Source organism: Ambystoma mexicanum, chromosome 1q (assembly GCF_040938575.1).
Source record: "Ambystoma mexicanum isolate Mex_15411 chromosome 1q, UKY_AmexF1_1, whole genome shotgun sequence".
NCBI classification, from domain to species: domain Eukaryota; kingdom Metazoa; phylum Chordata; class Amphibia; order Caudata; family Ambystomatidae; genus Ambystoma; species Ambystoma mexicanum.
The window spans coordinates 1,418,070,278-1,418,094,626 of NC_090922.1; positions in this window are offsets into that span (position 1 = coordinate 1,418,070,278).

A 24,349-nucleotide genomic window follows, 5' to 3' on the forward strand; every position below is an offset into this window, starting at 1 on the left:
CAACGGTATATCTTTAGTGTAGCCATACCTGTACAATACTTGCGTTATTGCCAGGACCCTAGCGTAATAAATTCCCGGGGTGGAGCACACTACCCCTTCTCCTGAGAATTAAATTGTAATATTCAGTTTGCTTGACAAATACTTGCCTAAGAAGTTCACTGATATTGCAGTTGAAAACAATAGCAGAGCTAACACCTCTTGGGTACCTACCTTGATGGGTAGATCTTCTGTAAATGGAACCAAATGTATTCTCCAGAGAATTCCTGTCTCCCCATTACCATACCCGATAAGGGGAAGCACCCTTACTTTATACATGATTTTGTTGCACCTATGCCATAAAAATGGATGATTTGTTGCCTATCTCCACACCTACCAGGTGTCCCTCTTCCGCGTCTGCTGTGGCTGACAGGACTGGACATGTCAGGGTTCTCTGTGGGCTGTCCTAATCTGGATATGTGTTTGACTGTGGGAATGCAAAGAGGTTAACGTCCACCATACTTGCCCCTCTGTATGGTGTCACTGTGCCGTGCAGCAAAGAATTTCTGTCTCAAAATTATGGGGCTGGTTGTTTTGTCTGTTGCTGTGCAAACACTGGTGTGCTATTGGCCACTGCGTGTTACATCTGTTGTGGTACTGGTGCTTGATACTGGTACTGGGGCTTTTATCCCTGCTGGGGCACTTGTGCAAGCACCACAGCATATAGAGTGCTTTGAGGCATCATTCCAGACTGTGGTTGCGCTTATTCCTTCATGCGCCAAGTTATAATAAAGAAAAGAAACTCCACTCAATTGGAATATAATGATTGAGGTTTAATAGTTAATTAGGATGTGTGCCCTGTGTGATAACACGTGTTTCGAAGGACTACGCCGTCTTTCTCAAATCAGGGTTAATGGTATTGTATACAAATGTGGAACGTTGCTTTTCAGCAAAAGAATAGAAATGAAAAGTCTCGGGTTAAATCCCAACCTCTGCAATGCAAAAAAGAGATCACACATGTGATCACACGGGTCCTCATCAAGTTGATTTATCATTCCAGACTGCTGTTGACACACAACCGGTGTAGCCGGTCTTCTTCGATAGGTGTTAGGATTATACACATTACCTTCCCTGCACATACACTCAAAATGGCCCATTCTTCCACATGACCGGTTGGCCCTGGTCTACCAAATCTCGGCCAAATTTTGCCAAATTCTCCTCCTCGACCTCCCTGTCCTCCTTGGAGCCCCCCCCTTCCCTTGGGGAAGCTCCTTGATAACCCCCTTGGTAACTTCGGTTGTCTGAATAACCTTGGTACCCTTATGTCCTCTCTGGTGCCACTCTTGCTTCTACCTGAGCACCGATCCAGGGTGTCGATCTATCCCACCTTCCCAACACTGGCTCCACTCCCTGTTACCCCTCTCCTGTTCTCTTCACCCAACACACCACACACTTGATACACCAGACAACTCTTCACACAGCTCAACAACAATCGCTCCACCCTATTTATTTATTTAGTTATATATTTGTAAAGCGCCTTAAAGGAATAGTTCACTCTAAAATGTTATTGTCTCAAAAGATAGGCAATAATCAAAAACGTACATTAAACATCAAGGCTCAAAGTGTTTGCATGAGAGCATCCATTTTGTCATTTCAGGCAGCCTCCTCTGTTCATGTTAAGCTCTGCCCTGACAGCACTAAACAAGCAGCAAAAGCTCCCTAATGGGAGCTTTTGCTTAATGCAGTCATAGCAGACCCGCAGGGGCGGACTGGGAACTAAAAAAGGCCCTGGAAATAATTACTGAGGACTAAAAGAGGCCCTGGAAATAATGTTCAAAGTGGCCCTTATAAAAAATTTCAGCAAACTCAATGCTTTTCCTATGAGAAAATTTCAAAAATACCACACAAAAGAGGCCCAGGGTGGAGAGGCCCACCGGGAAATCTCCAGAGTTCCCTATAGGCCAGTCCACCCATGGCTGAATAAGGAGGAAGCTGTCTTCACTTTCATTTTACATTTTCGGAGCTCCCCAAGCCCAGGGAAGCACACAAAATGTGAAATGAAAGGCAGAACAATTACAAATACTTCACTGGATGCTGGCGAAGTATTCATAATTGCCTGGACTTGCCTACAAGCAAAGGCGCAGCAATTATAAATATAAAGTTTTTGTATTTGTGATTGCTGTGGTTAGAAAACCATTGTGCTGAGTGGAGGAATCCCAGGTCATCCATATACTGGACCTCACCTCTATTTGCACTGCCTTTCCTTTAGTATGGAGCAGATCCTGTTTCCTCTCTCTTCTCTTTTTTCTCATACAATAATATTATGATGTCACCTTTCCTCTTGAAGGAGGGGATACACTGGCCACACACACATATATTATATATATATACACAATCAACTCACTCCTTGCACTCTCTCCTCTCGTTTTTCCGAGCAAAGGTGCACTTACATCCATGCATTCTGCCGAGTACCTCCAATACTGGGTCCTGTCAACGGCTTCCACAATCCGGGAGCAATGCCCCGCTCCAAGGAGAAGACATGCCTTTTGGCAACATGGCACCTGCAAACCTCTTTGGGTCATGCACAGTAGACTGGGTGACACACCCCAGGATGCGTGACTGGGACATCTCAAATTTACGGAGAGTCTGGTATCACGTCGGGGTCACCAATTTGTAAAGAGAAACGGCAACCCAAAAACCAAACAGTAAAATGAATCTCAAAAGCCAAATAATCACTGCACCTCTTTGCAATGGAAAACACGGTTTATTACATGCAAACGTGTCTGAGATGGTCCTGAAGAACCAAAATGACACAGAGTTCTCCATATCTCAAGAAGTTGCAGGTTATATAGCAGAAAAACACAGAATCTGAATGTGTAGGTTACAATGTTATCTCCCCATCCTCATTGACTACCACCTATAGAACATGTTAATACTCCCCTATATTCCTGTGACCGATTTGCCACCCCTTATCGTCACTAGAAAATCCAGGCATGGGATATGCCCATTACACTTATTAACACACTAATAAATTGGGACCATCACGTAATGTGCACTCCTCCATTCCAGACATGTTCATACTGCACATCTGAGGCCAACTCTGCTTTGAAAAGACAATAGGCCTAACCCTTATACTAGACACCACAGCACACACAAACTGCACCCTGATGTTGTACTAAATATATTGGCATCCCCTCTGCTCCTCCTTTCCCAAATCACAGAACACTCCAGACACGCCTCCCCTTTTTCTCCTTCCAACTCCCCTTATCTCCTTCCAACCCCATGTGCACAGTAATGATGTGACCTGGGCACCACTCTCGAGTCTGAGTTTTAGGGATTTATTGGTGATTGGTTGTACGTGTGATGGTAATTCAAATGGGATGATCGCTCTTGGGTGGAAGCAGTAGTGCTCTAACTCTTCACCTGGCCTCTTGGCATCACATACCTCATGCCCTATTCTCATCAATTTGCTGTTCAAAGGTTGCATCACTTCCTGCTCTTCCTTCAACTAACATTCCCACCACATTCAGACCCTGCAGTTAGATACAATTAAGAACGTATCAGTGTGCCATGAGTGCCTATGATCTAGGCTTCTCTCCTGGGGAATAGGAAAGTGGGTTTGTTTTTGGAGCTGAGCAAAAACTGAGTTGCAGCTCCACATCAGGGCCTAAGTTCTATTCTATTCATTGTGTACTAGGCTTTAACATCCACTATGTCAATACTTCTGCTATGTTAACACACTGGCCTCTCCTCTACCACAGTACCTTTCTGACTACATCTTCCAACGGATTCAGCTCTTCCCACACTTCTCACTACACAACATAACTAGGGACACACCAACTAAACACAGTGCCTATAATGCTGCCCTATCTATAACCTCTGCAACCAAAACATGAATATATTTGTTTGTCTGTGTTATAGTATGTGAGCATCTACTATGTGTCGCACCTAACTAGAACAACACATGTCCCATCTGCAGCACAAACCTCAGTCTGCTCACACAATGGTACGTGCTAATGTTTTTTCTCAGCCTGAACTTTTTTTCCTGGCTGGGACACTGTATGGGCATCCTAACACATCCTTTACTAATGGAATGTCACCTAGGTCTCCTTTGAAATTAACTATTACCTTTCCATTCCCTTCCACCAGTGCCAGCCTCGGGTCACCCAGCACCCTATGCATGATATTTGGGAGTGCCCCCATTCCCACTGGGAGACCTTGGGCCGGCACTGCCGCTCCTCCCCCATTTATGCCCCATGAAGTTATGCATGATTTCTCCTATGGAGAAAAGTGCCCAGTAGCGGTGTGCAGTCATAATGACGAAAAAATAATGTCGAATTACAAAAATGTCTAAAACATAATGTCGAAAAAAAATTGGAATTTATTTTTTATTTATGTTTTTTTTGGGTTCCGGGGGTAAAAAAAAAGGGGTAAAACAAAAAATAAATTACAAAAAAGGGGGACTGGGGCGGGAACCCCCCATTTCGAACAAAAAGCAACCAAAAAAAGAAACGTGACATTTTTTTTTCGACTTTCTTTTTTAGACATTTTGACTTTCGACATTATGACTTTCGACTTTATGACTATAAACCCCCAGTAGCATGCATATATGGGGTCGGAAAGGATGGCCAGTGCGCGGTCATGCAAACCTTTCCACTCGAGTCATTTAAATGCATAAGAAAAGATGGAAAAAGAACTTTGAAGTGCTCATCAGGCAAAAAATGAATCTTGTGTATATGTACAAACCTCTCAATTAGACACCACCTGGGACTACCCACTCCCAGCACAAATACCTACATACACACACAACAAAAACCATGTTTGCACTTAGCTGATCCGTCTTTGGTTTTCTCGTGGAAGGCCTCGGCTGCAGTCACCAGCGGATGCCATCTCCCACACTCGGGCAACTCCTGCTTCCACAGCGCAGACAGGAAACCAGGAAGCAAGGAGTGCTTCCTTGTTTCTTGTCATGCACAGTCGGGTTGGAATTAAAGCAACATTCTAGTTGCAGAGTGGCGCAGGCTGCGCTGCAACTAGACCAATACTTTCTTAAGTCTGAGCGCATGCACTCTGACTTAAAAAAATATTCAGATCTCTTATTTCTGGAGTCAAAGAGCATGCAGGGACATCTTAAAGGGTGATGCAGGCCTCCTCGGTGCGCCTAGCGCTCCTCTGAGGCTGCACCTTTCAATCGCCCCTTGAGCCGGCACTGCCTCCCACCATCCATCTAGCAACAGTTATAATAAACCCTGCTCTTTGATCATTCTACTCTTTATGTAATGTGTTAAAAACCTCAATAAATAAATAAATAAATTAGTCAATCGCTGATTTCCAACGGGATGCGCTTTGCTGTGTGGCGATCCGGTGCCTTTTTTTCCCTCAGGCCTGCTATCCTCTTTCAGGAGCCAGGCACAGGGACAAGTGTAATGCTGAGGAGGATGGTCAACATGTCTCAGACGGAAATAGAAACTTTCATGCCAAGCATGAGCATTTCTGTTTTTACAGTTCCTCAGTGGCAAATGTCCTTCACTCAGTACCACATGCCAGCTTTATTGAGCCCCTAGTACTGAGCATAATAAGAGCACTGTGCAAAACAACTTTGGAATTACACATTACCCAACAGGCCGCTTGCTGTACCTTAACATAATTAAATGGCCATCTTCTGGCAAACATGATCCCAAATCCTAATGCAAGGAATGTTATCAACATCCATATGTGTACATTCAATTCAATGGAACTTTATGCCAGCAGATCTGCCATTAAAGACATGAAACATAAACATGTATTCATAAATGCAAAATGTTCTACATGTGAGACACAATAAAATGCACGTGGTAAATGACTTTGCTTACATATTAAAATGATATTGTCTATGACTACTAACATTTAAATCCTGTCACAGGGAGGCGACTTTCTGTGCAATTTCAATTCGAGGAGAAGCATTTAAAATATAATTCTCTAAATATCCTCGACCTGTTAAGCCCATGAAATACAGGATAAATTAATCCTGAGACCAATAAATAACAGAACTTAAGTTTTAAGCAAAGCCACTATGTTGTTCTGTGAAATTTATTTCCTAGTGCTGTTTTTGGTACAAAATGTGTTGCCTGTTAAGTGAGCCACTTTAGCACGGACTGGGTAATAACATATTTTTTAGGTTCTAAATAATTGATTCCTTTTTAATCTTTTATTACATTTTCTAAACCGGCGATTACTGGCAGGGTGACATATAGTTCATGTGCAAGCCCCTAAATCATTCTTACTACTCGATAGCCCCAGGTACCATTTGAACTATGTTTCACCTTGGTAGGGAATTAAAGTGGTGAAAAGTCATTACTCAGTTTAAAAGCACAATATATACTGTGAGCACTGCCTGTAATAACCAAGCAAAGTTTTAAATAAAGCAATAAAAAAAACTTCAGTGTGGATATTGTGCTTTAAATTAGTCTAAAATAAGTAGTAAAATGAATTACTTACATGTACATCTATAAAATAACCAGGCAAAGTGTATAATAAAATAAAGAAAGACTTGACTTTAATTGTGGTCAATAGCACATATTATATGGGATAATGGACCCCTCCAGAACATTATAAGTCACTGAAGAGTTTCGTGAACAAATAGAGGAACACGACCGAAGGCTGAGTTCCTTTATATGGTCACAGAACTCCAAGGTGACTTGCAAAATCCTTTGTATGTACGGTAGGAGGGATTTTATTCCATTTAGTAGATGGCCACACACTGTCATTCCCTTTAATACCTCGTCTCTTGCATAATATAATAGAGATCTCCCATTTGCTGATCCTTATAATCAATATAGAATGTGTTTGGATTTAATAAAGCAAAAATGCAGCTCCTATTGTAGGAGGACACATAGTTCAAGCAGTTTAATAAAATGTACTCAACTTTGTGCTTTAAAATAAATAATAACATGAAGATTCTTGGTCACATTAATTTAAGGTGCACACATGAAACATTTTACTATAAACAGTTCCTTGTCAATTACCCGTTGCAACTACTCTGCAAGCAAGACATTTGAAAAAAACTTTTCATGGCTTTAATTATGTGCTGCAGTGACAGCTGACATTGTTTCTGCTGGTGAAAACATGAGGCACTGTGTAGTCACAACCAGAGCGTAATAATTGATTACAGAGCTATTGTGATGTCATTTCCATATTACAGGTCAGTTGTGATATCACAACTAGTCAGTAATAAGACAATTATTCTCAGGCTTGTATACATATATTGCAGACTGCCATGTATTATAAAGACATCACAAGTCAGGAAGGAGTTTTGCAACGCTACAGAGGTTCAGGGCACTAGGCGTTCCATCCAACTGAATGTTATGTTATGGTAAGAGTTTTTTGTACTATTCTAGTCCTAAGAGGTCTGATGGCTTTTCCAGAGTGTGGTGGCGTGTGCCCCTGTAGGGGTTTCCAGACCTTGCTCTATGATCGAATATAAATTGTCAGGAGAGGAGGAAGGGTAAAGGGGTTAAAAGGTTAAATGTACGTTAAAGATTTTATCTGGTAAGAAAGGGAATGACGGGCAGGGCTGGAGTTCAGACAGGTTGCATGCCTGTAGATGAAGCGCAGAACGTTAAACCATATTTGTAACCGGCGCAGTGATGTTAAATGAAACAAATGCACTGATTGGTTCATTTGCAAGTTTTACCACATAGTAAGCCTGCACACATCCTTGTGCATGATATGATATGGCATTTGTAACGCGCCTATACACAAGTGTTTCAAGGTGCGACGAGGCAGGGTGGAACAAGGGGAGACAGACAACGATCCTACTAGGCCAAGTGTCAATCAGATCGCGCAAGTGCATGGGTAGAGGGGAAGGGAAAAGTGCAAGGGGGAAAGGGAGAGGGGAAAGTGCAGTACAGGGTTAGTAAATACAAGATAAATAATAAGGGTCAGCTGATGGCAAGTGCAAGATAAGTGCAGACAAGTGCTGGGAAGGGAGGGCTGTAGGGATACAGAGACAGTCCCGTAGTGCAGGGGTTGCCAGGGAGGCAGTGCAAGGTAGAGAGGCTGGGCCACGGACCAAGTTTGGTGAGTGGCCCAGTTGCAGATTCAGTGCAGTTTCAGTGATTGACAGGGGAGAGAGGGAGAGAAAGCAGAAGCAAAGAGGAAGGTTTTTAGGTGCTTCCGGAACCGGAGATGGTTCTCCACAAGTTTCAGGGAGGCAGGAAGGCTGTTCCAGAGGGAGGCCCCTGCTGCAGAGAGAGATCTCCCCCCAACTTGTTACTTGGAGAAGCGGCTGACCATGAGGGAGTTGGAGGTGGATGAGCGAAGAGCTCGAGAAGGAAGATATTTGGGAAGAGAGAGTTGAAGGTATTTTTGCCCCAGTCCCCAGAAGGCCTTGTGGACAATGCAGAGGGTTTTGAACTTAATCCTCACAGCCACTGGGAGCCAGTGTAGTGATTTCAGTCCTGGAGTGATACGAGCAGCCCTCGAGCCGTGCTTTGGTTGTTTTTTTCTTTCTTTCAGGCCACCATGGAAAGGGAGAAGGAGCTTCTCCCTTTCCATGGTGTCCATTTTTTTGTTTACTTTATTCTCATTTATTTTATTGGCTGCCATGGAAGAGGAGAAGGGACTACAAGTAGTGGCGCCCATTTTCTTTGTTTACTTTGGTCACCAAGGAACGGGAAAACAGACTACGTTTCCCAGTCCACAGTGGTCATTTTCTTTTTGGCTACGAAATGCAATATGTCGTGTAACGGAAAAAAAAACATTACTACCCCAGTCTAATGGGTCGGGGTACTAATGGCAGTAAGCCCCTCACCGGCAGGCCATTACCACGTTCGGTAATGCCTCTGGGGCTTTCGTTAAGGCCTTCATTACACTCGGGCTGTAACTATGGGCACCAGTGGCATTACCTTATGCAGCAATTGGCTGCCGGCTCAGGGCTTATTACCCACGTGTGGAACAGAGAATGGGGAATGCTTAATTCTCTTGCGAACAAGTACCTGTGAGGATAGTTTCTAATACTTGTATTTATATTGTGTTTTCAATGTTGTGTAAGTTATATAGTGCTTTCGCCAACACGCTGCCCATAAAGATGCAGTACAATACAATGAAAATGGCAAATGGGATCAAAGTCAGGAGGATGCCAGGTTAGGAATAAGATGATAAAAGAAACAACGTAGGATGGGAGCAAGAAAGAAGGAAGGGTGAATATCAAGTGGGTGAGTGTGCCAATGTTTAGGGGTCAGAATGGAGAGTCAATGGACACGAGAGGAAGCACATTGGGGTTTGGGAACAATAAGTAAAAATTGAGCTTGAGAGCAAAGAGGATACAAATGAAGATGAACAGAGACTAAAGAAGCAACATACTGGAGTGCCTGGGCATGGGTGCATTTGCAAACAATACAAAGGACATGAAAGAGTAACCCAGCATCAAAATAAAGCCAAGAAATAGATCAAAGAAAGCAATGAAGAGAGACACAGGGAGAGAGGCAGAAGAGAATTATAATAACAGATTTGCAAATGGAGCAAAGAGAAGCACGTTTATAGGCAGGAAGAACAATTAAGAGAGCTGAATAGAAATCAAGACAAGATCAGATTAAGGAGGAGAGAAGATATTTAATAGCATGAAAACATAAGAAGAAATAAGATTTATGAATGGAGTGTAGGCAAAGACAACAGGTCCGTCTACTATTAGTATGTGAGTGGAGAATGAAAGGCTAGGGTCAGACAGGATGCCCAGATTCCTGTCAGAAATAGAGTAAGTGTGGGAAGAAAGGTGGAGTTGATGGCCAAGCAGGAAAGTAAAGTACGTCTGTTTTTTTAACATGATAATTCTTCCATGGCTGAATAGCTAAAAGACAGCTTGAGAGCGTACCGTGAATCTCATAAGAAAAGGAGGAGAAAGATAGAAAGATGTGTGATTCATCAGACAAAAGAACAATTACAGTCAGTAAATAAATAAGAGGACAGATGAAAATAAGAGACTAGGGAAGGGAGAGAAATTGTATAAAGGGAACAAATGAGAGGGCCAAGATCAGAACCATGAGGTCCTCCACATTTTAAGGAAAATGAGGAAGAAGATTTACCAGACCACTGCAGAGTAGGTCTGAATGCATTCATAGGAGTGGAACCACGGAACTACATACCCAAAGAGGAAAGAGCAGAATGAAGAATAGGGTGCCCAACACTGTCAAAATCATCTGTGGAAATATTGGGAAGAATACGAATTGAAGAGTATTTAGTGTGACAAGCAGAAAGGAGGGAATGTGGGACCCGTACAAGTGAGGTTTCTGTAGAAAGCATTGGCTGAAAACCAGCTGTGGGGAGGCAGCAGGGAGTGCTGTTCCAGATAGGAAGGTACCTGAGAATAGACCATGTGTTCCAGCACTGTAGAGAGATAGAGAATGGAAACAATGGGATGGAAATTAGCCGGTAGTCAAAGGTCAAGATAAGGTGTCTTTAGAATAGAGAGAAGAGTGTCATGCTGGAAAATAAATGGCAAAAAAGCAGCAAAAAGGGAAACATTGAAGAAAGAGGTCAAGGTGGAAGTGTGCAAGAACATTCTTTGTGATTCAAAGGGGAGGAAAGCGGTTCAGAGGATGTTGCATTAAGGTGAGTACAGGATACAAAGGTGACAAAGAGAGTATAGGAGAGGGACCATATGAGGTCGCAGGTGAGAGATTAGATGGGGTGGGAGAGTAAAAGGAAGAGCGCAAGAGGGTAACTTTAGCAAAAAATATTGGGAAGGTCATGGCAGAAAGGTAAGAAGATGTAGAGGAATTAGGAGAAGGCAATGGTAGACTGCGATTTAGAGATAACAAGGGTGAGAAGAGAGAAAGAGTGCTAGAACAGAAACGAATTGTCATAGAAGGGATAATAGGAGGAGAGTGAGGCAAAGTCGCCAATAGACAGGTTTGTATTCAGTGGTATTCAGCACGTTGAAATAAGTGTTGCAGGGAGAACAAATTGGTAGAAGGCCAAATCAGGGGATGTTTACAGGAGTGATTAAAGGGATGGGAGTAATAGAGAATCAAGAGTAGAAAGAAGACAAGAGCTAAGAGTGAAGCAGCAGAGTCAGCAGAAATGGATGCAAACTCAAGGGAGGGAAATTGGGAATAGAACATGGGCAAGTAAGAAGAAGTATCGAAGTGGAGTAAGTCACCCCGATAGAAGGAAGCAGTAGGAACAGATGTACTAAAAGAAAGTGAACAAAGGAAGTGATCAGATGGATAGAGGCAGAAAATGGAAAGACTCAGAGGGAAGTGAAGAAAGGTAAGATCAACAGAGGAGCCAGAAACATGAAAGTGGGAGTATGATAGGCGGAAAGATGGTACAAAGAGAAAATAATTAAAAGAAGAGCAGCAGGAGTAGAGGACAGATGGAGATTAAAGTCACCAAGAATAAAAAAGGACAATCCAGTGGAAGAAAAGATGATACAAGTGAATGGAGATCATCATAAAGAGAAGATAAGGCACCATGCAGTCTGAAAATTATCAAAAAAGCAAGAGGATGGGGTTGGGGTGAAGAAGCAAAGTGATATTCAATTTAAGATAACGAGTTTAGATCAGGAAGGGGTGAGAAAAGGGACCACGAAGAATGAAACAGCATCACTGTTCCACTGCCTTTCCCAGAAGGTTGGGCTGAGTGAGACAACTTTGTAAGCAAAGAGTAAAAAGGTGCTGGTGTGACAGTGTTAGAAGAGGAAATCCATGTTTCAGTAGTGCAGAGGAATTGGACAATAGATGGAGATAGAGATTGAGGATAGAGTAAGACTTATTGCAAGCAAAATGAAGAAATTAAACCAGATCAGAATGCACAGAAGGACAAAAGGGGCAGTGGCGGGATGAGAATAAACTTGCATGGTAATCAGTAGGCTATGAAGTTTGTTTGTTTGTTTGTTCATTTTGCTTATATAGCGCACCATGACCAAGGGGTATCTGGGCGCTTGCAGTATAAATAGTAGTTACATATGGTTACAGGTGGGCAACAGAAACATAGTACAACCGGTCCTATACATATACCTATGATACAGATGTGAGCATAATACAGAGGTATTAGGTCGCAAGACATATGCGTAAGTACAATATACACGTGATCAGTATGGCATGTGACAATGATGTGCAGGCGTCACAGAGTTAGACAGTTCTAGGTTCGTTTTTGTTTAGTAACCATGAGATGACATGACTTCTGAATTCTTGAGGAGATTGTGTGTTCTGATGAAGCGTGTTCCATAATTGGGCGGCAAGGACCGGGAAACTAGTTCCGCCCGCCTTTTTAAGGTTGTATCTGGGCACCACAATGCAGGAAGTGTTGGTGGATCTGATGGTTCTAACTGACGATTTGTGGGTAAATGTATCTGTAATATATGGTGGGGCTCAAGGGTTCAGAGCTTTGCGGGTAAGGCAGAGTGTTTTAAGGTCAGTTTTTTCTTGAATGGACAGCCACTTACAGTGTTTCTTCATAGCCGAGATGTGCTCTCTTTTCGGAATGTTTAGTGCTGCCCTGAGGGCATTATTTTGCAGAATCTTTAGCTTATTGGTTATTGATTTGTTGGCACCGAGGTATAAACTATTGCAGTAGTCCATCTTGGACTGTATAAGTGCTCTGGCCAATGTAAGGCAGCTGTCAGTGGACAGTAAGGGTCTGCAAGCCCTGATCAGCTTACCTGTATAGGCAGTGGCTGAGGCAGTCATATTAACTTCTTTAGTAAGGTTGCAGTTGGCATCGAGGTAGAACCTTAAGGTTTTCACCACTTTAGCTATAGGTATGTTGTTCCCGTCTATATGGGTACTGGTGTAGTTGGGGCATAGTTTTAGTATGTTGTTGTTTGATCCGATAAGAGCAGATCAGTCTTATCATTCAGGCAGAGGTCATGGGTGGCCATCCATGCCTGAATGATGGTGTAGACTTTGTTGATCCGGCAAACGTCTATGTCGTAGGTACCAGATAGTGGTAGGACTGTCTGGGTGTCATCAACTTAGTTAGTATAGGTGACACCCAGATACCCAGACACCCAGATTGAGGGAAAGCATAAAAAGATCAACAACGAAAGAAATAAAACTGGTAAGGAGGAGTATAACGCAGGACGCTGTATTAGGTTGATAAAAGGTGTATGTAAATCCAATGAAAAAGTGGGAAGTGGTGCCCAATGAGTAAGAAGTAGGGAAGAAGAAAGCCACATTATAGAAGAACAGGAAATTAGAAGAAAAACCTTGCAAGCACGACCCAATGAGGACCAAACATGAATTAGCAGGAAGAAGGCTGCCTTTTGAGTGAGGCACTTTGAGCAGGATGCCCAGGATGAGGATGATGTAGGCAGTCAAAGATATAGGAAGGTGTTGGTGATCACCTTACAAGTCTCGTGACCATGGAAGTCAGGCAGCAAGCAATGATGGTAGCCCTGAAAAGGGTGACAGGACCCACGTGAATCTAATGAAAAACCTTTGTTGTAATGAATCTACTCTAAAATATCAAAGAGGGGCTGGCACACAGCCAAGCCCTGCACTTGTCTCCCTTTCCTTTCCGGATTGTTGACCTTCCTAAGGAAAGAGGAATGGAGAATGCTAAATGCATCTCGTTATGAGGGCAACATCACCTCCCTGAACTGATTTGAAGACAAATCGTTTTCATCCATGTTCTGATTTTTTTTTGAATTTCCAGTAGCCCTTCAATCTGCTTTTGGGCGCATCAGCCTTTATGCACCCCAGTGTGCCAATGGAATTGAATTGGATCCTCGCCCGGATTTCAGAGATTAAATGTAACAATAAGATAGCAGATATGTGATGGCAGGTGGTGGTAGAGATACCCATTAGGACATTTAACTTCATCGGAGCCAATAAAAAGTGAAGTCAACCACTCAAAGTCTGATGTTCAAGCCCTTACAATAGGACGCTGCAGCCAATGGTCATAAATGCTACCGAGAGGTCTGGCAACTCCAGTAGGCCATATTTTCCCATCATATTCCCTCGGCCACCATCTTGGGTGTATTTTCCAGAGACACATATGCGTTGTTTATGTCCTCTAGAATGGCATAGAATGTGACTGAGCACCTGAAGAAGTAGGTGGAGGCCAAGATGTTCCTGTTGATATTTTCCTACCAACAATTTCTACAGACTCTTCCCCAGAAATGGCTGGATAATAATCAAGTCAAGTCAGTTATGCTTTATTTCAGATTCACTCCATAAAAGCGATACAAAATATGCATAATATACATCTAAACAACTGAATAAAATTACAATATTACAAAAATATCCCTCACTATATTAACTATCTCTGCAGAATTCTCTATTGCAATTTTTCGTTCTACTCATCCTGCATTAGGCTATATTCCTTTCAATTTCAACCAAATTTGAGTATGGACCATTTTATTAGAATCCCCTCTATGTTATCTCTTTTATGTTCCCAGTTCTTATACATTTCTGCATTGTGTTTGCATTGTGTTTGAAATGATATTACTGTTATATTTAATATGCCAATAAAATCTATTCAAATGAAAAATAATCCTCAAAAGGGGACACACATACGTCTTCAGGAAGTCATATATCAAAGGTCCAGTTAACTGAAGTAAGTTATGAGTTTGGCAATAATACAATGATCCTTCACATTCTCAAATGTCTACAATTGTACAACTCTGCTTTTCGCTTTTCCTGACCTACTAAGCTTATATCCCCAGTATACATCTTCGCAAAGAAACCTTTGAAATTCATAATAGTCAGTGCATCAGAGATAATCATCCTTAACCTGCGACGCCCCCAAGCCTGTTATACTCAACCTCCTCTCACAACACACTACATTGTACTAACTACAAAGAAAAGACAATCTATAGTAAAGGAATTCAGAGCATATCTCACTATGCAGATTTGCCCCCACGAGCAACGAGGCTCCAACAATTCACGCTGCGCCAAGTGTGGAATTAAGAATAGGCTCCCCAGCCGAAAATCGGCTGCCCGTGCTGTTCTCCGCACTCGCCTACTTAGTTCTCCATTAAGGTACACGAGGTACCAGCATATTTCAAGATGGCCGCCCGCCCTCTGTGGCACAACACCAGAGCCTAACCTGGCTCATCACAGCCACTGCCACCCCCGGATTGGCTGCCCTCTGTTTATCTGTTGCTGATTGGGCGCCGGCAGGCGAAGCCGGCCCACCTCAGTCAAAGCCCACGATATCAAGGCCAGCACCTGTTTGCTGCCTGTGTCTCTAATCATTGTTTCCAGTCAAGGAACAAGAGCTCCTCTACCAGGACGAGCCCTTGCAGGAGCTATGGGCACCCGACACCAGTCCAGATGACCAGCGCCGCTCCACCTTCACTTAATATGCCGGCTGCACACCTCTGTGCAGATTCGCCCCCATGAGCAACAAGGCTCCAACAATTCACGCTGCGCCAAGTGTCGAATTAAGAATAGGCTCCCCAGCCGAAAATCGGCTGCCCGTGCTGTTCTCCGCACTCGCCTACTTATTTCTCCATTAAGGTACACAAGCTACCAGTATATTTCAAGATGGCTGCCCGCCCTCTGTGGCACAACGCCAGAGCCTGACCTGGCTCATCACAGCCACTGCCACCCCCGGATTGGCTGCCCTCTGTTTATCTGTTGCTAATTGGGCGCCGGCAGGCGAAACCGGCCCACCTCAGTCAAGGCTCACGATATCAAGGCCAGCACCTGTTTGCTGCCTGTTCGCGCATGAGAGCGCAGCGCGGCCACCCCCGCTGCCCGACTGGCCTCCTCCCAACATCCAATTCTAGCTGACGCTGCACATGCTAACTGGACCACTACCTTCTGAGTTCCACTTCTACCAACCCAAGCCACCTTCCCACCGCAGGACGTCACGAACAAAGCACTGAGTGCCTCGTGTAAGCCACTGTAAGTACTCTTGTCCATTTGTATAACGTCAATTCCCGCTTGTAATCGCCCTACTCATTAACGCTATCCCAGCCTATGCAAACTGAGCATGATCATTATGCTATTGTCAATTTGCCCCTGCGAGACGGCATGCATTTACAACCACTGCTAAAAACAGGTACTGGCTGCAGTCTGTAAGCTCCTGCATCACCAATGAAACTGTTAAACATTGATGCTTTGTTGCAACACATTACTTGTACCCCAGCTACTAACAGGAATGCCTATCCTATACACTTTATTGTAGCATACCTGCTTCTTAGCTCTGAATAGTCTTGTCACATCTAGGTGCGTCGTGGCAGTATATATGCTTATCTAACTCTTGAATAGGATTGTCTAATCTAGGCGTCTCATAATAGTATACATGCATTTTACTCTTGATTAGCAGTGTCAATTCTAGGTGTCTCATAATAGTATATATGAATTTTACTCTTGATTAGCAGTGTCAATTCTAGGTGTCTCATAATAGTATACATGCATTTTACTCTTGATTAGCAGTGTCAATTCTAGGTGTCTCATAATAGTATATATGCATTTTACTCTTGATTAGCAGTGTCAATTCTAGGTGTCTCATAATAGTATATATGCATTTTACTCTTGAATAGCAGTGTCAACTCTAGAAGCCCCCCTGAAGTACATAGGCACTCCAGCCCTGATTAAGACTACCAAACCTAACCGCCAAAGTGTCAGTACAATTGTATCATAGTCCTGACTGGGTCGGTCTAATATAGTTGCCTCTGTGCCATTTTCGCCCAACATGTGCACTATCCAAACCTGCCTCCTATACACATTCTGGTCCCTAGCCTGGACTACTCTAACCATCACCACAATAATGGCCCTCACCAACTCTACCCCGTGCAACCTGCAAGAGAGAAACCTGTGACTTAGAGCAAGGCTGCCATGACTCTATGACCTCAAAAACAAAAGAACTAGTCCACCAGGCCCTACATTCACTTCTACTGCCACTAATCCTAACCCTCGAGCCTCAGCGACGGTAAGGTGTCTTGCACCACAAATTGACTCGCATCGCAAACAGAGGAGACCTAACCACCCTAGCCACAGACTTGTCAAAGATACCATCACAACTCCTACATTATCAGGAGCCCTTATTAACGCTAGGTCCCTTATAGCACACAACATAGAAATTCCTGACATTCTGGCTATGGACAACTTAGATCTCCTTGCTGTCTCTGAAACCTGGCTCCACGATGCAGCTGGCCCTGCCCTCATAATTGCCATACCAGACAACTATAATATTCTAAGAGTTGATCGGCCTAACTCCAGAGGAGGCGGCCTGGCCATCATAGCCAAAACGCAGTTAGCTGCAAGACTCACCCCACATCTAGCAATCACATCATGCGAACTTCTCTCTGCTAAAATACCCATTTCCAATAATAGCACACTAACGATCCTCTTAGTGTACAGACCACCGGGCCCACTAGGCAATTTTGAGGAAGACCTATCCAGCCTCCTCACTAACAGCATTAAAGACTCCACCCAGCTCCTTCTACTAGGTGACTTTAACTTGGGTTTTAATGACGTTGAGGACAAACAAGCCCAATCTATTCAATCTATTTTAGTCAATCATGATATCACACAAAAAGTCTTAGCTCCTACACATATAAAAGGACGCACACTAGATTGGATAGCCAACCATAACTGCGACATCACCATCTCTAATATTCTACCTCAAACATAGACTGACCACCACCTCATATGCTTCTCAGCCATTATAGAGCCTCCCAAACCTAACAAGAATGAAATAGCACCTCCTATGCCAACGAGAAATAAAAAAGAAATCACGGCTGAAAAACTACTCCCACTACTCTTACCAGCTCTCACTGCTAGCTCCAATGAATCTAACCCAAGCGCGCTAGTTGAGTCATTCAACAACTCTCTGTCCAAAGCTCTGGACATGATTGCCCCTATCAAACTTCGTAAAAGTAAACGAGAACCTCACCTCAATTCATGGTTCACTCCCCAACTCAAAGCTCTAGCTTGGACTACTGTAACAGCCTCTTTCTAAATCTATCTGCCTCTACTCTCCGCCCTCTACAACTTATCCAGAACAGGACTGCGAGACTTGTCCTTGGCCTCAAGCCCTGGGATCGTATCTCTCCAGCTTCGACATCTCTCCATTGGCTCCCAGTGGATGCAAGGATTAAATTCAAAACCCTCTGCATTGTCCACAAGGCTTTCTGGGGCCTGGGTCCAAAATACCTTCAGCTATCCCTCCGCAAATACCTCCACTCTCGAGCTCTTTGCTCCTCTACCTCTAACTCCCTCAGGGTCAGTCGTTTTTCAAAGAAACAAGCTGGGGGCAGATCTCTATCTTCGGCTGGGGCCTCCCTCTGGAACAGCCTCCCTGCCACTCTAAAACTTGAGGAGAACCATCTCCGGTTCCGGAAGCACCTAAAAACCTTCCTCTTTGCTTCTGCCTTCGCTCCCCTTCTGCCCTGCCGATCTACTGTCTTGGCACTGTGCACCTGGCCACCCTCTGCCCCCAGGGCCCAGGTACCTACTCACCCTGCCACCTTCCTGCACTGCCTCCTGGCCACCCCTTGCACTGGGGACTGCATCTGTACCCATACAGCCCCCCCCCATTTTTCTTCTTTTTCTGCACTCATTCAGACTTACCCAGTCTGCTGCCTTAAACACAGCACTTGCCACTTGCTGGCTGCACTGCCACAGTTTTCCTCAATTTTCTATTTATTTTATTTATCTGCGCTCCTCGGTTTCTGCACTTTTAACTCTTCCCCTTCTATGCACTTTTTCCCTTTTCCATTTCCCATGCACTTGCGCGTTCTCAATGTCACTGGGCCCAGTAAGATCGTTTTTATGTTGTGCTGTGTTCTCCCTTGTTCCCCACCCTTGCCTAGTCGCGCTCTGAAACACTTGTGTATGAGCGCGATACAAATAAAATATCATATCAGATCATATCATATCAAAGAACTGCGCATCCAAAAACGCAAACTCCAAGCTAACTGGAGGCACACTCCTTCAGATGAGAATACAACTTCACTCGCCAACTTTGCCAAAAAATACAAGAAGGAAATAATTCAAACAAAAAAAGACACATTTAACGAAAGAATTAGTAAAGCCAATTCTAATTCCAAAGAACTCTTCTCTATTCTCCGGGAAATGGAAAACCCAATTGCCCCTACAGATAATGTCCCAAAGGACAAATCATGGTGCACTAGCATCCAAAATGCCTTAGCAAACAAAAGCATAACCCTTCAATCTAAAATTGCTAAGAAAAAAGCTTCCCTGAACTCTAGTGGAACTCATACCATTCCACTGATAGAGACACCCAGCACAACTACTCCAAGCAATTGCACACCCTTCAGGTTTACCAACATCTCCATATTGGAAACTGAAAAGGTTATTTTATCCCTTAAACCCTCGAACTGCCAAGGCAATAGTTGCCCGGCGCAAGTCATTAAGGACGCAGCCAGAGATTTAGCACCCTTCATATCGAAATTAATTAACGCCTCCTTTAATTCGAGCACTGTACCCACAAACCTTAAAGAATCCTGGGTATTGCCTCTACTCAAAAAACAGACCCTTGACCCATCAATCCCTACTAACTATAGGGCTATTACTACGGTCCCATTTCTCCTTAAAATCATTGACAGAGTAGCCTACCTCCAGATTCAAAACTATCTGGAGTCACAACAACTATTAGGATCGCGGCAATCCAGTTTCAGACCACTTCATGGTACTCAAACGGCCCTGATCGACCTCAAGACACAAATCGACGAGTTGAAGGATGAAGGTAGAACAGATATGCTCCTCCTCCTTGACCTATCGGCGGCCTTTGACCTGGTGGATCATCCAGTGCTATGCAACCACTTAGCGTCTGCCGCACATTTCTCAAGTGAAGCTATAGCATGGGTACAATCCTTCCTAGCTAACCGTACGATGAGAGTGTTCTCCCCTCTAGCCGCAGCGGACCCAATTCACATCACTTGTGGTGTCCCACAAGGCTCATGTGTCTCCCCGACAATGTATAATAGCGAAGGATCTTCACTAAGCCACTCTTCAACAAACTTGACAGATTGGGGGTAACCTATACTAATTACGTGGACAACACACAGATCCTCATACCACTATCGGGTAACTTTGTCGAAGACACAGCTCTAGTAAACAAGATTTACCTCCTCATTCAGGCATGGATGGCCTCCCACGGCCTCTGCCTAAATGACGACAAAACAGAGATACTGATCTTGGGCTCCGACTCCAACCTAAAAAAACTTAGCCCCAACTATCGCAATTTCAACATAGATGGCAATACAATTAAGGTGGCAACTGAGGTAAAAACACTTGGTTTTTACCTTGATTCCACTCTATCACTCAAAAAACAAGTTAACACCCTGGCTTCCTCTACAGCGTACACTTGTAAATTAATCAGGACCTGTAGACCCTACCTCTCCAAAACCAACTGCATCACACTAGCTAATGCATTAGTTATGTTGAAGCTGGACTATTGTAACGCCCTTTATGCAGGTGCCAATAAAACTATCATAAATAAAATGCAAATACTACAAAACAATGCTCTTAGAGAAGCCTTGTACATACCCCGCAGAGCACATATTTCCAACATCAGAAAAGACCACCATTGGTTAAAAATCAGCGACAGAGTCCTTCTCAAGACGCTATCTCTTACCCATAAAGGTCTCAACAACACAGCTCCTCTTTACATCTCGGCCAGACTTACCAGAAAACCGACCAGTCACCACACTAGGGCTACTAACCATTTCCTGCTAGAAACTCCCAGATTTAGAAGAACTAAAGCGGGTGGAGTAAGCTTCCCTATTAGAGCCGCCCAGGCCTGAAATGCACTGCCCATTGCACTGAGAGCTAACCTATCCTATTCTAGATTTAGATGCAAGGTACAAAATTGGCTCTGGACCAATGACAACTAATCTGAGCCTTTGAACTAGCCCCTGGATCACTGCGCCTAACTGCCGTGATACTTCTGAAATTTGGATTACAGACCATCTCGTTTCTCTCAGGGGGCCGAGAGACGCTCTCACCCTTTTACCCTTTGTATATATGTACTCTAACTTCGCAACATGTCATGTTTGTATTGACATGTACTGCACTGTATCGACGTCTATTGTATCCACTGTATGTAACTTAGGCCTAATTAATCTTGTACCCGCTGCGCCCGGCTACCCCTGGGTTTGGAGCGCATTATCAAATAATAAACATAAACATAAACTGTATTCAAACATAAATATAGCCCATGATGACCAATACATTAAAACTCCTATCTTGTTGGTGAGGAATTCCTTAGTCAGTAATGCTCAGAGTCTTGCTCCTATGGGGTAACAGATGCAATGTTCTGCTTTTTTCCTTAATAGTTAGGCCCAGTGTATGAAACTGGACACAGCCTAGATGTCATAAGTGCGGTCAGTGGATTTGCGTAGAATGAATGCATCATTAAGGCGTCTATTTGAAAATGTGCTCCGGACCAGTTTTAAATATTGTACTGGAAACTGAATAATGTCTTCTTTGCATTCTGAGCAAATATTTGAGACACTCATATGCCAGGCAAATTGAAGGGTATATAAGGGTAGAGCACCTAGTCTAAATCTAATATAAAGTGAGCGTGCATAAGGGCAGGAAACCATGGCCACATAGAGTTCATACCTCTACGCCAACTTGGAGCTCCAATAGGCAGCAGCTTGGCTAGATTGGTAGCAAAAGATGTTACATGTATCTTGCGATAAACTACTGCATGCCTGTTGAAAGGTTGCCTTAGTATTGTGTTTCTGGTTGATCTCTGAGTGCAACGTTGTACTCGGCGTGCTTTGGGTTTCGCTCAAAGCCTTTGTTTAAAACATGTATTCTCGGCTAATGATAGTCTGGTGGTTTTGACATATCCCTAAATTTACACACCAAAGGTTGCAGCTGCTGTGGCCTGCATATTGTATATTTGAAGGGTTGGGAAGAATGCAGCATTCCCATGATTAACAGCAAATGTCAGTACAGCGTTGCTTGAGCTTTCCATTGTTAACAAGAAGTCTACCATTTGACCCAACCAACTACCATTACCATTATAGGTGATCCTGTCCTCTCCCAACTTAGGGCTGTCAGCTTGGTAATTGATATGTTTATGAAGACGCAGAATAAGGTTGGCACAAGTAGAGAACCTTGCCTCACCCTCACTCTGATGTTTATGAGAGCGGGTGCGTCCCCGGAAAAGTTTCAGAGAACTCTGGCTATTCTGCAATTATAAAGACTCAAGTTGGCTTGGAGAAATTGGGCAGGCCTATCAGCTCTTGCAAATCCCCCCAGAGTGTATCCCTTGGGACTCCATAATAAAACACATTCAGAATCAATGAAGGTGGTATACAAACTCATCTTCCTGAGGGAAACGTATTTTTGTTGGATCATGAAAAGTCTGAAAGACTGGTCAGCCGTGCTAAGGCCAGGCTGAAAGCCTGCCTGGAGATGGCTAATCATCTTATTGTCCTGCACCCAACCTTCCAGATGAAAATACAAGGATCTCACAGAAGTTTCCTTACAGCGTCAAGCACAGAGATTTCTCTATAATTTGTGAGATCCTCCCAGCCCCCTTTCTTTTATATTGGTAGGATAGTCGCTGTCGTCCAAGAACCGGGGACTAGACCAGATTCTGTGGTTGAATTAAACAAGCGATGGAACAACGATGTCCAAGTTTCCAGAACGTTCTTGAATATGGTTGATCGCTAGCTGTTCTGCCATTGATTCCCCGAGTTCACGACTGATTTGTACGCCGGCTGTGTCCAGAGTCAGCTTGTGTGCTTTTTTTGGGTAATCTGCTGTCAATTTGAGAATGTCCCAGACAGAATCTAGTAAGTTGCCAAGTGTTCTTAACGGCTTGAGCTGTATGCTAAAATCGCCTCCTAAGATAATGCATGGTTCACTGGGATTTTCTCTTTGGCCAGTGTGATTCCCTTCTTTTCCTCCTCAATTGTGATATTAATCCTGTTAGAAACTGAACGATCATAGATATCTAATAAAATGGTGAAGTGTACTGTCCCCTTACCAAGATGTAGGCATTGTACCACCACAGAACCCAGGACTTGAGATATAATTTCACAATTAAAACACAGTTCTACCCATGTAATTAGCCCTCCACAAGGTCGCTGTCTGGTGCCCTTATTTGCTAGAAACAAAAGATTTGATGGCTGGAAGGTTTGGAATGAATCATAACCTCTGGCATTGCTCTGAGCAATCCCCCAGACCACCGTACTTCACCTGCCAAGCCATTACAAAAGGGGAAAAACCATATGCAAATCAGGCTTGGTCCCACCACAAAAGGGGCTGTCCAGCCCAAACTGTGTGGTCACATCCCTTCTGTACGAGACCACAAGCATCCCCAAACATGTTTCAGTCTTGTTGGGCCTCTTCAGTGAGAAGTAGCTGGGGTCTCTATGCTCAGCAGGCACAGGACCCACGTCTGGGGATACCTGTCCCACTCGGGGTGATTTACGCAAAACAAAATAGGTGATGGCTGGAAGGTTTGGAATTAATCCTAACCACAGGCATTGCTCAGGGGTACCCTCCTTACCATTGTTCTTCTCCTGCCAAGCCATTACAAAAGGGAAAGACCATATGCAAATAAGGCTTGGTCCCACCCCAATAGGTGCAGTCCAGCCCAACGATCTTGGTCACATCCCTTCTGCAAGAGACTGATTTGCAGATGGCTAGACCTCTATTGCAATGGCGCATTCGGGCTAAAGAAGAGTGGGGTGGAAGATTGCCCAGAGCAATGCCAATGGTTCAGAATAATTTGAAACTTTCCACTCATCACTTTTTTGGTTTTAGTTTGCCTCCCTTATATGTAAGTGTAGATCGGTTAATGCCCAGCTTTCTTGCAGGCATATCTTTTGATGTTTCCTTACATATTCAGACCAGTCTGTGTTCAACATATTCTTTGCAAGACCAGCGATATTTTAGGCAATTAGGCTTGCAACGTCCTGGGCCTTGTCCAAGTGGATATTATGGTCTAATGTTGATTCAGTCGAAGGGGAATTAGTGCCTTGTCCATGAATGGACTCTAGGGCATCTCTCTGTTCTTCGAGAGTCAGGTTGTTTGGCTGGCATCTCAAGCTTCTTATGCCAAAAAGATATGCCAGCATTTAGATCACGTATGGTACAATGACAATATCCCAAAAATTGGTGAACATTTCATTCAGAACTGTATGATATGTCTACAACAAAACATTGGGAAGGGCACGCCAACGCCAAAGGGTAGTTTTGGGCCTCCCTCCATGCCATTTGGAGTGATTCATTTTGACTTTATTGAGATGGAACACTGCCAAAACTACAAATACTTATTAGTTGTGATTTGTGCCTTTAGCAAATGGGTTGAGGCTTTTCCCCTCAAAGACAACACTGCACTATCGATGGTCAAAGCCATGCTAAAGGAATATTTTCCTAGGTTTGGCCTGCCGAGAGTCATTTGGTCCGACAATGGTCCTCACATTATCGCTGATGTCATTCTGCAAATG